The 11922-nt window shown below is 41.1% G+C and overlaps 1 protein-coding gene across 1 annotated transcript in view; it reads left to right on the top strand.

Moving 5' to 3' along the window:
* The first annotated feature begins 818 nt into the window (after window positions 1-818).
* Window positions 819-11922, top strand: part of TDRD7 (tudor domain containing 7) — a 114301-nt gene continuing 103197 nt past the window's right edge. The window contains exon 1 of the mRNA XM_060409281.1: window positions 819-957. The gene's annotated coding sequence lies outside the window, so the exon portion shown is untranslated. The remainder of the gene's footprint in view (window positions 958-11922) is intronic.

Below are 11922 nucleotides of genomic sequence, written 5' to 3'. Positions count from 1 at the left end.
TGCATATAAGTTAAATAAGCAGGGTGACAATATACAGCCTTGACATAATCCTTTCCCAATTTGGAACCAGTCTGTTGTTCCATGTCCAGTTCTAACTGTTGCTTCCTGACCTGCATACAGACTTCTCAAGAGGCAGGTCAGGTGGGCTGGTATTCCCATCTCTTTAAGAATTTTCCACAGTTTGTTGTGATTCATGCAGTCAAAGGCTTTGGCATAGTCAATAAAGCAGAAATAGATGTCTTTCTGGAACTCTCTTGTTTTTCGATGAGCCAACAGATGTTGGCAATTTGATCTCTGGTTTCTCTGCCTTTTCTAAATCCAGCTTGAACATCTGGAAGTTCATGAGTTGTAGTTCTCCTCAAAACTATCTTATATGTATTTCTTAACTCTCTTTTTTCTTTTTAAGTCTCAGGTGGCCACAGCAAGCTACTCTGGCTGGCTAATAGCAGATACTGTGTGGTTAGTGCTATTTCTTGACCCACTCAATTCAACACACATTTCTTGGGCACCTGCAGCATCCTAGCTATGAGTAGGTAGAGTAAAGTTGAGGCAGAATGATCTCTAACCACCCCCCTTGGGGAACCTCCATCATGGAAGAAAAAAACTACACACTTGAATAAGTTGTCATCATTACCTGTCCTGAGCCAACAGTTACTATGTCAATGGCAGTAGTAACCTAGAGGAGGAAGTGATTATCCACACCCAGGGCAGAGCATGAAAGTTTGCCAGAGGAGTTGATATTTGACCTGGGCATGGCAGAGTGAGTAGGAGGTCAACAGGAATAAAGATAGTCCTGCCAGGCAGAAGGAAAAACATAAGCCAGTCTTCTCAGACATGGGACTGCATGGCCTTTGGGTGAGGAGGTTAGAGGATGGACTCCAGGAAGAGGTATGCAGGGCTGAGTTGTGAACGTCCTTGAGTGACTGCATCTGCCTCTCTCTGCAGACTGCCTCAGAGGTAAGCCTGTGTGGCATGGCGATCATGTGCAAGTCAGTATTGCCAGTAGAGCCTGGAGATGCTCTCAGTGCTAGGCATTCTCAATTTATAACAATCTAGTTTGAATTGAGACTCACTTGGCTTCAATAGTATACAACACTCTGCTCCTTATATAGCTCCTTCTCTCTCCCATCTCCTTCATGCTGTTGTCACAAGTTTTGCCTTTTATGTGCCCAGTAACATAGATTTATAATTATGTCTTGTTTGTATTTTAAATTATGTAAGAAAAAAGATTTACAAACCAAAAGTACAAAAATACTTCCTTTTATATTAAACTATGTAATTACCTTTACTGGAGATCTTTATTTTCCCACATGGCTTCAAGTGGGAGAAGGAAATGGCAACCCACTCCAGTATTCTTACCTGGAGAATCCCGTGGACAGGGAGCCTGGTGGGCTGCTGTCCATAGGGTCACATAGAGTCAGACACAACTGAAGCGACTTAGCATGCATGCATGCATGGCTTCAAGCTCCCATATTACATTTATCCTACTATTTAAATGTGTGTAGACAGCATGTCTTTATGTCCCTTATACAACCCTGAAAAGCAAAATAAGTTTACAAACTAAATTTATTACTTCATTCAACAAGTACTTATTATTTACGACATGTTCTGTGTCCCAGGGGTTCAGTGTTGTATAAGAAATAGACAAGGTTTCTACCCTTTCCTGATTTGTATTGGGGGTGGGGGATGAGGAATGGGAGAATCAGTAAATAAACAGGTAACTTTAGATAATATACTCATGAAAAACAACATGGAAAATGGACCAGAGATTGACTAGATATGTATAGATACAGTGATCCTCACAGAGCTGAGGCTGAGCCAGAAAACTGAACTACACGGGTAATAGTTTGTTTAAGCAAACAAACAAAAACCCCGACAAAACAAGTAAACTGTCTGCATTTTCACTTATTGTTGGCCTAACTTGATTTTGATCTTAGCGAGCCATCGTTTGAGTTAGTCATTACAACTTGCCTTATTTTCCACCTTGAACAATAAAATGACCAGTTGACCTTCTCAGACACATTGTAAGATCAGAACTGAGAGAGGATGACTTGAACTCATCCAGAGCCATGCTTTTCTCAGCTTTAGCATTATGGCTCCAAATAACTCCAAGGAAAGATCTTGACCAAGTAGTTGCTAATTTTGCTATTTAAAACATCCAGCCACTGTCTAAGTTACAAATATCTTTATAATGGGTCTTGTTTATTTGCAAGGAAATAACCAACTGGAATTTAGAATTTTGTCTGGGTGCTATTTTCAAGAAAGACATCATTTGATTGATTAAAGCTTGCTTAGAAGAGGAAAATGTGACACATAGCCAAGATAAGACATAAAAAAATTGTGACAGCATTCCCCAAATAACAGACAAGCCCCGCTCCTTAGGGATTCTACTCTTTAGCCAGTAGGTGGAATTAGGACCCATGGGTAGACACACTAGAGAGGGGTCTGTGAGATCACCATAGCATTTTAACCTTCAGAACTGCCTGCCCAATAAGGACAGGGCTCACACACAAGGGGAAGTTCCCCACTGACACAGAGGTGGTCCATACAGAGGTGTGACATATTGGAACTAGCCAAGAAGGGCTCCCGGTTGATTGACATGTTAATGTCAACAGGAGTCTGGAGAAAAAGTAGGTCTCAGTTCTCCAGCCTGTTCTCCATTGTACCACCCAAGACTCACCAGGCCTGGAGGTGAACAAAGAGCCTATCTAACTTCCCTAGGAAGGAAAGGGTGCGGAGAAGAAAATCAAAATGAGTTGGAAACTTTCTGAACTCTATCTGAAAAGAGATATTCTGTGGATAAAGAGTAACAAAGTAAAACTCAAGGCTCTTTCTGAACAATTTTCAGCCCAGAAATTGGTTTCTGGATTTGGTGCAAGCTATCTGCTAACCTATATTATACAGATCTATGGCTCCTCTTAGAGGTTTTGATGGGGGCAAAAGCTTTTTACTCTGTCGTTATGCTTTTTATATGTTTTCTTTCATTTTTTCTTAAATCCCTTATTTAATTCACCAAGTATACAAAAAGGTGGCATGGCATTGTAGGAGGAGGATAGACTTGACATTTGTTGAATAAATGTTTGTTACAAGCCAATACATGCCAAGTATTGGAACACTGTGGTCACTATGACTAGGGATATATATATATGTTTTGTAAATAGAGCTCCCATAATTACAGTGATATTTACAAGTGGCTTATAGATCAACCTTCAAACACATTTTCAGCAACATGTACTGCACAGAGGGAGGGAAATGCCATGTTAATGCTAATATATTGCACTGCTCTCAGATTTAAGTATCACTTTCCTGAGGAAATCTCCTTTGGGGGTTTACTCTAGCCAGCAGTTTGCTAGCTCCTTTCTTAGCCAATAGCTGGTCCCCAGGACTATAAACTTCTAATTGCAAATATAAAACATCCTGTTTTAAGGAAGTTGCTGCTGAGAGTGAGGAACCCAGTTTTAAATGAAAAAGACTTAAGTGTGAGGGGATGAGAAGACAGTTGGGCAGGAGACCACCTCCTCTACTTAGGGTGGGGAGATACGACTAAGTGCAAAGTGAACTCCAGGAAGAACCCCTTTAAGAGTGGTTTTAACTTCCTCAACTGATGGTGAGTGGTAGGGAACGTCAGGTGATTTTGTAGTACGGAGATGCAGAATCCTAAGCAATACATGTGTCCATCCCTGTGTCTGTGGAGTAAATAAGAATGTCTTGTTCAGCTTCTCTTTGGGTGGGATTGGTTGCTGGGGAGTTTCTAAAAGCAGCACCCAACCCTACATGACTCTTTTAAAACAAATATTTTGTAATTGCCCTCTTCTACTCTCCTGAAATGAAATTCACAGATAAAATAACCTAGAAAATCAGTTGTATAGTGAAATTGTAAAAAAGCTACTTGTGTTTATATGGAAAGCAGAGCTTTTCTCCTCTACAGGAGTGACTGGCAAGACCTTCACATGTTGACTAGGACAAAGACAAGGCTAGAGAAAACTTTTCTGATGTGGGGGACTCTTTTGTACACAGCAGGACAATTAGCATCCAGCTGGCCCGTTAAATGCCCCTGATCATTGTGACAACCAAAAATAACCTTGTGAAAATCCAAAGTGCCCCTGAAGGGAGAAGTTGCTCCCGTAGAGAACCACTGATGAATGGGAATTGACCAAACAGCCCCAAGAGAAGCTCTTTTGCTATTTATTGGGTTAACTTGGTCACTTCAGGGAAGGTGAGGCTAGAACAAGACCAAAGGGCTCCTGATTTAAGAAAAGATCAAGCCCCAGATGATTTATCCAAAGTCAGATAGCACAGGGACAAAGGTCCTCACTGAATAGTATACTTTTAATCTGAAGCCACACTTTGTGAATACTGTGTGCTTCTTTGATTTCAGGATCAGCTAACTTGTACTTGAGCACCTCCTGCGTGTGGTTTCTTCTCCCTGCTTCCTCTCTTCCTCCTCCCTAGCACCTAATACAGTATAATCTTTGTACCAACTGGTTTATGGACTGTTACAGAGTCAGTAATGTTGTAGTTAACTGCCTTGCTTACAGTATTTGTTACCCTACCTTCATGCCTTACCCCAAACTGGGCCCTTAACCAGTTGCGAACTCATACAGGATTCTAACTGTTGCGTCTTGACCCTCATACAGGTTTCATCCTTGGAATCATCCTTACATATGGGCCTTGTCCAAGGCCAAGCTGTGTAAATGACCTACAGCTTGAGAAGGAATAGAGGCAATCTCTTAGAGAGCCATGACTCTCCCCTGTCGGTCTATGACCTTTCTCTATACAATATGGCTTACAGCTTTCATTATCCCCTGTTTTCCAGTATTCGGTGCCTGTGTGGCCTCTACAGCTTTAGCTATCAGTCTCTTCTAGGGATTAGCCTCTTTCAGCTGACTCACCTTGGAGGCCTTTGTGGGCAGATTAGGGAGTTTTGCTTGATCAGCACATCCTTAGCTTTACCAGAGCCGGGATTTTAGCAGGGTTCCTGGAATCTGTCCCTTTTATTTTTTGTTTTGTTTTGTTTCTCCTTACTCAGTTAAAATGAATGCAGTTGTCTAGAAATTTCTCTGCATTTGTTCATGAAGCAATACCTGATGGGAGAGGGAATTATCATAATGTTAATGATTAACCAAAAATAGATCTGTCTAAAGATTCCTTTTGTCATGGATCTATTTTTCCTGACCGTTTATGAAAGCAAAAAGGAGGCTGGGTTTCATCCATATACATACCTTTGGACATGTTGTTTAGTTTCAAGAATGAGTTAAAATTGTTATTACTAAAGATTATTTGCAGTTAAATAACTCAGGGGGGAAAGATGAATTAAATCTAAAGTCTTTTCAAGTTGCCTACGAGGGAGATGAAACATGGAATCACTTCCTACATCCTCCTCCACAGTGAGCAAGTTTGAGAGATAAATAAGGGGCTCCAAGAGCTCAGCCACAGGAGGCATCATTTTCAGGTTGGGGCCTCAAGGAATATTTCCTGGGAGAATAATTACATAAGACACTGAATAATGTCACAGTCAAGTCCCTGGGGCTCATTTTGTGGTACATAAAGTGATAGATACATAGGCTTCAGCATTATGTGAACCAAGAACTTCCAGATGTCCAAACTGGGTTTAGAAAAAGAAGAGGAACTAGAGATCAAATTGCCAACATTCACCAGATTATAGAGATAGCAAGGAAATTTCAGAAAAACATCTATCTCTGTTTCATCAACTACGCTAAAGCTTTTGACTGTGGGGATCATGACAAACTGTGGAAAGCTCTTAGACGGGAATACCAGACCATCTTACCTGTCTCCTGAGAAACCTGTATGAGGGTCAAGAAGCAACAGTTAGAACCCTGTATGGAACAACTGATTGGTTCAAGATCAAGAAAGGAGTATGACAGGGCTGTCTGTCATCACCCTGTTTGTTTAAGCTATATGCAGAGCACTTCATGAGAAAGGTCAGGCTGGATAGGTTATAAGCAGGATAAGCGGGAGAAACATCAACAACCTCAGATATGTGGATAGCATTCTAATGGCAGAAAGCAAAGAGGAACTAAAGAGCCTCTTGATGAGGGTGAAGGAGGAGAGTCAAAGAGGTGGATTAAGACTAAACATTAAAAAAAAAAACCCTAATATCACAGCATCCAGCCCCATTAGTTAGTTTCAGTTCAGTCGCGCCGTCGTGTCCGACTCTTTGGGACCCAATGAACCACAGCACGCCAGGCCTCCCTGTCCATCACCAACTCCCGGAGTTTACTGCATGGCAAATAGAAGGGGGAAAGGTGGAAGCAGTGACATATTTCCTCTTCTTGGGCTCCAAAATCACTGTGGACAGTAACTGCAGCCATGAAATCAGAAGACAGTTGCTTCCTGGCAGGAAAGTGATGACAAACCTAGGCAGTGTGCTGAAAAGCAGAGACATTACTCTCCTGAAAAAGGTCCATCTAGTCAAGCCTATGGTTTTCCCAGTGGTCATGTACGGTTGTGAGAGCTGGACCGTAGAGAAGGCAGAACACCAAAGAATTGATATCTTCAAACTGTGGTGCTGGAAAAGACTCCTGAAAGTCCCTTGGACAGCAAGGAGATCAAACCAGTCAATCTTAAGGGAGATCAACCCTGAATATTCACTGGAAGGACTGATGCTGAAGCTGAAGCTCCAGTATTTTGGTCATCTGATGCGAAGAGATGACTCATTGGAAAAGTCCCTGATTCTGGGAGAGACTGAGGGCAGAAGGAGAAGAGGACCTCAGAGGATGAGATGGCTGGATGGCATCAATGATGCAACGAACATGAACTTGGGCAAACTCCGGGAGATGATGAAGGAAGAGAGGCCTGGTGTGCTGCAGTTCATGGGGTCGCAAAGAGTACAACACAACTGGGCAACTCAACAACGAAGTGATAGAAATGAGAGTTTTGGTTTTGGTCTTCTTTTTGGAGACAGTATAAAGAAACAGGTAAGTTCAGATGAGAAGTGAGATGAGGGTAACCAGGGGTATCTGAAGTCACCGCTCTCAATTTTGGGCTGTACCGCAAACACCAAAACATCCATCAGGTGAGATAAAAAGAAGGTGAGCTATTTGTGTATTCTTGGAACACTGTCACTATCTCCCCTTGATTCTAAAGGGTGCTTGCTGAACTGAGAAAAGGAAGAGATTCAACTCAACTGACAGCTTTAGTTCTCTCTGGTTCTTACAGGTGTTTTGGTGCTTGTGTTCAATGTGGTGGCTCTTTCCAAACGAATAGGCTCCCCAGATAGAGATAAAAATGCTTGAAGGGTTTTAGATGAAGGTTTCACACTTGAGATTCATTTCCACCTTTCTCAGCCCAGGATAAACTGGCAACAAATCCATCTTCCTTCCTCATCCTTGGGCCTCTCACCTGGGCATACCCTTTCCATGATAACTTCTCTTGAGAACTATCTGGATGAGCCTGTCAGGCTGCTGCCTACAGGCCAGCTGTTTGTTTGTTTTTTAATATAAATTTATTTATTTTAATTGGAGGCTAATTACTTTACAATATTGTATTGGTTTTGCTATAGATCAACATGAATCTGCCACGGGTGTACACATGTTCCCCATCCTGAACCCCCCTCCCACCTCCCTTCCCATATCATCCCTCTGGATCATCCTAGTTCACCAGCCCCGAGCATCCTGAATCATGCATCGAACCTGGACTGGCAATTCGTTTCACATATAATCTTATACATGTTTCAATGCCATTCTCCCAAATCATCCCACCCTCGCCCTCTCCCACAGAGTCCAAAAGACTGTTCTATACATCTGTGTCTCTTTTGCTGTCTCGCATACAGGGTTATCATTACCATCTTTCTAAATTTCATATATATGCATTAGTATACTGTTATTGGTGTTTTTCTTTCTGGCTTACTTCACTCTGTATAATAGGGTCCAGTTTCATCCACCTCATTAGAATTGATTCAAATGTATTCTTTTTAATGGCTGAGTAATACTCCATTGTGTATATGTACCACAGCTTTCTTATCCATTCATCTGCTGATGGACATCTAGGTTGCTTCCATGTCCTGGCTATTATAAACAGTGCTGCGATGAACATTGGGGTACACGTGTCTCTTTCAATTCTGGTTTCCTCAGTGTGTATGCCCAGCAGTGGGATTGCTGGGTCATAAAGCAGTTCTATTTCCAGTTTTTAAGGAATCTCCACACTGTTCTCCATAGTGGCTATACTAGTTTGCATTCCCACCAACAGTGTAAGAGGGTTCCCTTTTCTCCACATCCTCTCCAGCATTTATTGCTTGTAGACTTTTTGATAGCAGCTATTCTGATTGGCGTGAAATGGTACCTCATTGTGGTTTTGATTTGCATGTCTCTGATAATAAGTGATGTTGAGCATATTTTTGTGTGTTTGTTAGTCATCTGTATGTCTTCTTTGGAGAAATGTCTGTTTAGTTCTTTGGTCCATATTTTGACTGGGTCATTTATTTTTCTGGAATTGAGCTGCAGGAGTTGCTTGTATATTTATGAGATTAATTCTTTGTCAGTTGCTTCATTTGCTATTATTCTCTCCAATTTTGAAAGCTGTCTTTTCACTTTGCTTATAGTTTCCTTTGTTGTGAAGAAGCTTTTAATTTTAATTGGGTCCCATTTGTTTATTTTTGCTTTTATTTCCAATATTATGGGAGGTGGGTCATAGAGGATCCTACTGTGATTTATGTCAGAGAGTGTTTTGCCTATGTTCTCCTCTAGGAGTTTTATAGTTTCTTAGCCAGCTGTTTCTGATCCCCCACTATCCATCTTGCCTACCCCTGAAAGCCACCTGAGCACTCTTGACATCACTAAGGACCTCTTGACAGCCCTTGGGAAGTGTGTCTGCCTTTCCTGAAAGAGTGACCCAGGTGTTCCTGCCCCCAGCTCCTGTCTTCCAAGCTTGAGCTTGAGCTTTTGCTGAGAGAGAATGCCTTTGCAAGAGGCAGAAAATGGACGCCTCTTGTCCATCCTGAAAATTCTGCTTCACAGCTGCATAACATAGGCTTTCATCTAAGGAAGTTTTTAACACAAGTTCATAGTAGGACTTCAAGAACTCTGAAACCTCTAAAATCATATGTCATATTTTGTATCTATGTGTTGCTTTCACATATTCTGACCCCACCCCTCACAAAATGGTAAGAAACATTGTTTAAAGAGTAATCAATTTGTGTTATCTCTGATGTCCCTTAATTCCCCTGAAATCCAATTATATTCAGGGCATGGAGGTTAATGTTTAAATTCCCTGGACCTTGGACCAGTCCCAAAGAAAATTAAAAAAAAAAAAACCAAAAACACATACAACTTCCTAGTCTGCCCTTGCTATGCCAGCTATCCAAGGGCTTCTGAGAATCTCCTGATATGTGTCAGCCAAAAGTCTGTAGAATGGACATTTCACCCAAAAACATATCTAAAGGGGCAATAAGCACATGAAAAGATACTCAGTGTCATTAGATACGCGAGCGTGCTAAGTTGCTTCAGTCATGTCCAACTCTGCGACCCTATGGACTGTAGCCCGTCAGGCTTCTCTGTCCATGGGCTTCTCCAGGCAAGAATACTGGAGTGGGTTGAGCTGCCTTTCTCCAGGGGATCTTCCTGACTGACCCAGAAATTGAGCTGGCCTCTCTTATGTCTCCTGCAATGGTGGGCGGATTTTTTACCACTAGCGCCACCTAGGAAGCCCCATCATTAGTTATGGGGAAATGCAAATTAAAATCTCAATGTGATATCTTTATACATCCACTGAAATGGCTAAAATTAAAAAGACTGACAATTCCAAGTATTAGAGAGGATTTGGAATAACTGGAATTCTCATTCAAAGTTAGAAGAAGGGGAGCCCAAAATGATATAGTCACTTTAGAAAACAATTTGACAGTTCTTAAAAAGTCAGACATACACTTATCTTACAGCTGGCAATTCTATTCCCAAGTCTTCATGCAAGAAAAGCACATGATCACACAAAGACCTGCATGTAATTGGTATGGCAGTTTTATTTACAACAGCTCCATATTGGAAAGAACACAATTGTTTATCAAATGTAAATAGATAAAAACACTATGACACATCTATACATTTGATGACATAAAAAGGAAAAGACTACTGAGATATGTTACAACCTGGTGATTCTCAAAAGCATTAGCCAAGGAGTAGAAGCCAAAGGGACTACAAATTGTATGATTCCATTCATATGAAATTCTAGAAAAGGCAAAGCTGTAGTGACAGAAATCATTATCAGTGGCTTCCAGGGCCTGGAGGTAGGAGAAAGAAATTAACTGTAAAGGGCCACAAGGAATTTTTTGGAATGATGAACTTGTTCGGTAAATGATTGTGGTGGTAAACACATGATGAAATATATTTGTCAAAATTCATCAAACTAATTTAAAATATTTATTATATGTAAACTATTCATCAACATGGCTGATTTTAAAAAAACTAGCTGCTAAGCATTTACTTTATATATAGGACAGTTCAAACATGGAATTCTTTTTTGCAAGGATAAAGGATCTCAGACTTGGGGTCAATGAACATCATTTTATGATTTATTTTACATATTGGACTCTGGAGTTTGTCCTAATTTCCTACTCCAACTGGCACTCTTTCAATTGGGAGCTGCTGTTTTCATCTTTCCCATCTTCAGGGTAGAGCCAGAAGATGTTATGAGCACTGCAGAGTCCAAACTGTGTCTAGTTGTATATTACATCTATTAAATCCACTGCAGTGTTTGGAGCTGACTGAAGGGGAGAGAAGGAAGAGAGAGAGAGCTGAAATAAGACTGAAATACAGCAGCAGGGATAGAAACAGGTGCCAGGGAAAGACATTTCAGCAGACTTTGTCAGGGACTAGATGTAGGAGTATTAAAGAGAGCAAGCATTGTTCAGAGGGGACTTTGAACAGTTTCTTGTTGCCTTTGAGGAAAAGCCCAAACTCCTGATCATGGGCTATCAGGTCTTCCATAATCTACTTCCTATCTCCCTCTTCATTGCCCACTACCCGTTTTCACTAACGCAGAAGCTCCTCAAGCACAGGCCTGTGCCTCACAACAAGTAGTCCTCCATAAATGCTTAACAGCAGTTGTTCAGTATAAACTGGTTGTATTATAGAATGTACAAATGTCCATTCACCTACTGATGGACATTTGTATTGTTTTCTTTTTTGGCTATTACAAACAAGAATATGTTTGTATGTTATGTATGTATGTTATGAATATTCTTGTCCAAGTCATTGTGTGGACATATGCTTTCATTTTCCTCAGATAAACCCTGGGAATGGAATTGCTGGGTCATACTGGCTCAGTTGGTAGAGAATCTGCCTGCAATGCAGGAGACCTGGTTTTGATCCCTGGGTCGAAAGGAAGATCCCCTAGAGACGGGAATGGCAACCCACTCCAGTATTCTTGTCTGGAGAATTCCATGGACAGAGGAGCCTGGTGGGCTACTGTCCACAGAATTACGAAGAGTCAGACACAACTGAACGACTAACACTCTGTTTAGTAGATTCATAAAAGGGAATACTACTCAGCAATAAAAAGACATGAACTATTGGTGCACACAACAACATGGATGAATCTTAACATGCTTATGCTGAGTGAAAGAAGCTGGATACTGCCCCACTCCACCCCCTGAAAAAAACACCCCCCCCCCACACACACACCCTGTATGATTCCATGCATATAAAATTCTAGAAAAAGCAAACTAATCTATAGCAACAGAAAGCAAACCAGCAGTTGGGAGGGCAAAGGACAGTAAGGCACATAGGTTGACAATGATAAAAGTACATGGGAAACTCTTCTGGAGTCATAGATAAGTTCATTATTTTTATGGAGTGATAGTTTCACAGCTGTATACATATATCAAAACATATATTTTTAAACAAGTAGAGTTTATGTCAATTATTCCTCAATAAAGCTGTGAAAAATAGTTTGAATAAAGAGCAGGCCCTC

The sequence above is a fragment of the Ovis aries genome, chromosome 2, assembly GCF_016772045.2.
Source record: "Ovis aries strain OAR_USU_Benz2616 breed Rambouillet chromosome 2, ARS-UI_Ramb_v3.0, whole genome shotgun sequence".
Lineage (NCBI taxonomy): Eukaryota > Metazoa > Chordata > Mammalia > Artiodactyla > Bovidae > Ovis > Ovis aries.
The sequence above is the reverse complement of the archived record's forward strand: the minus strand, read 5'-3'. Positions and strand labels throughout refer to the sequence as shown.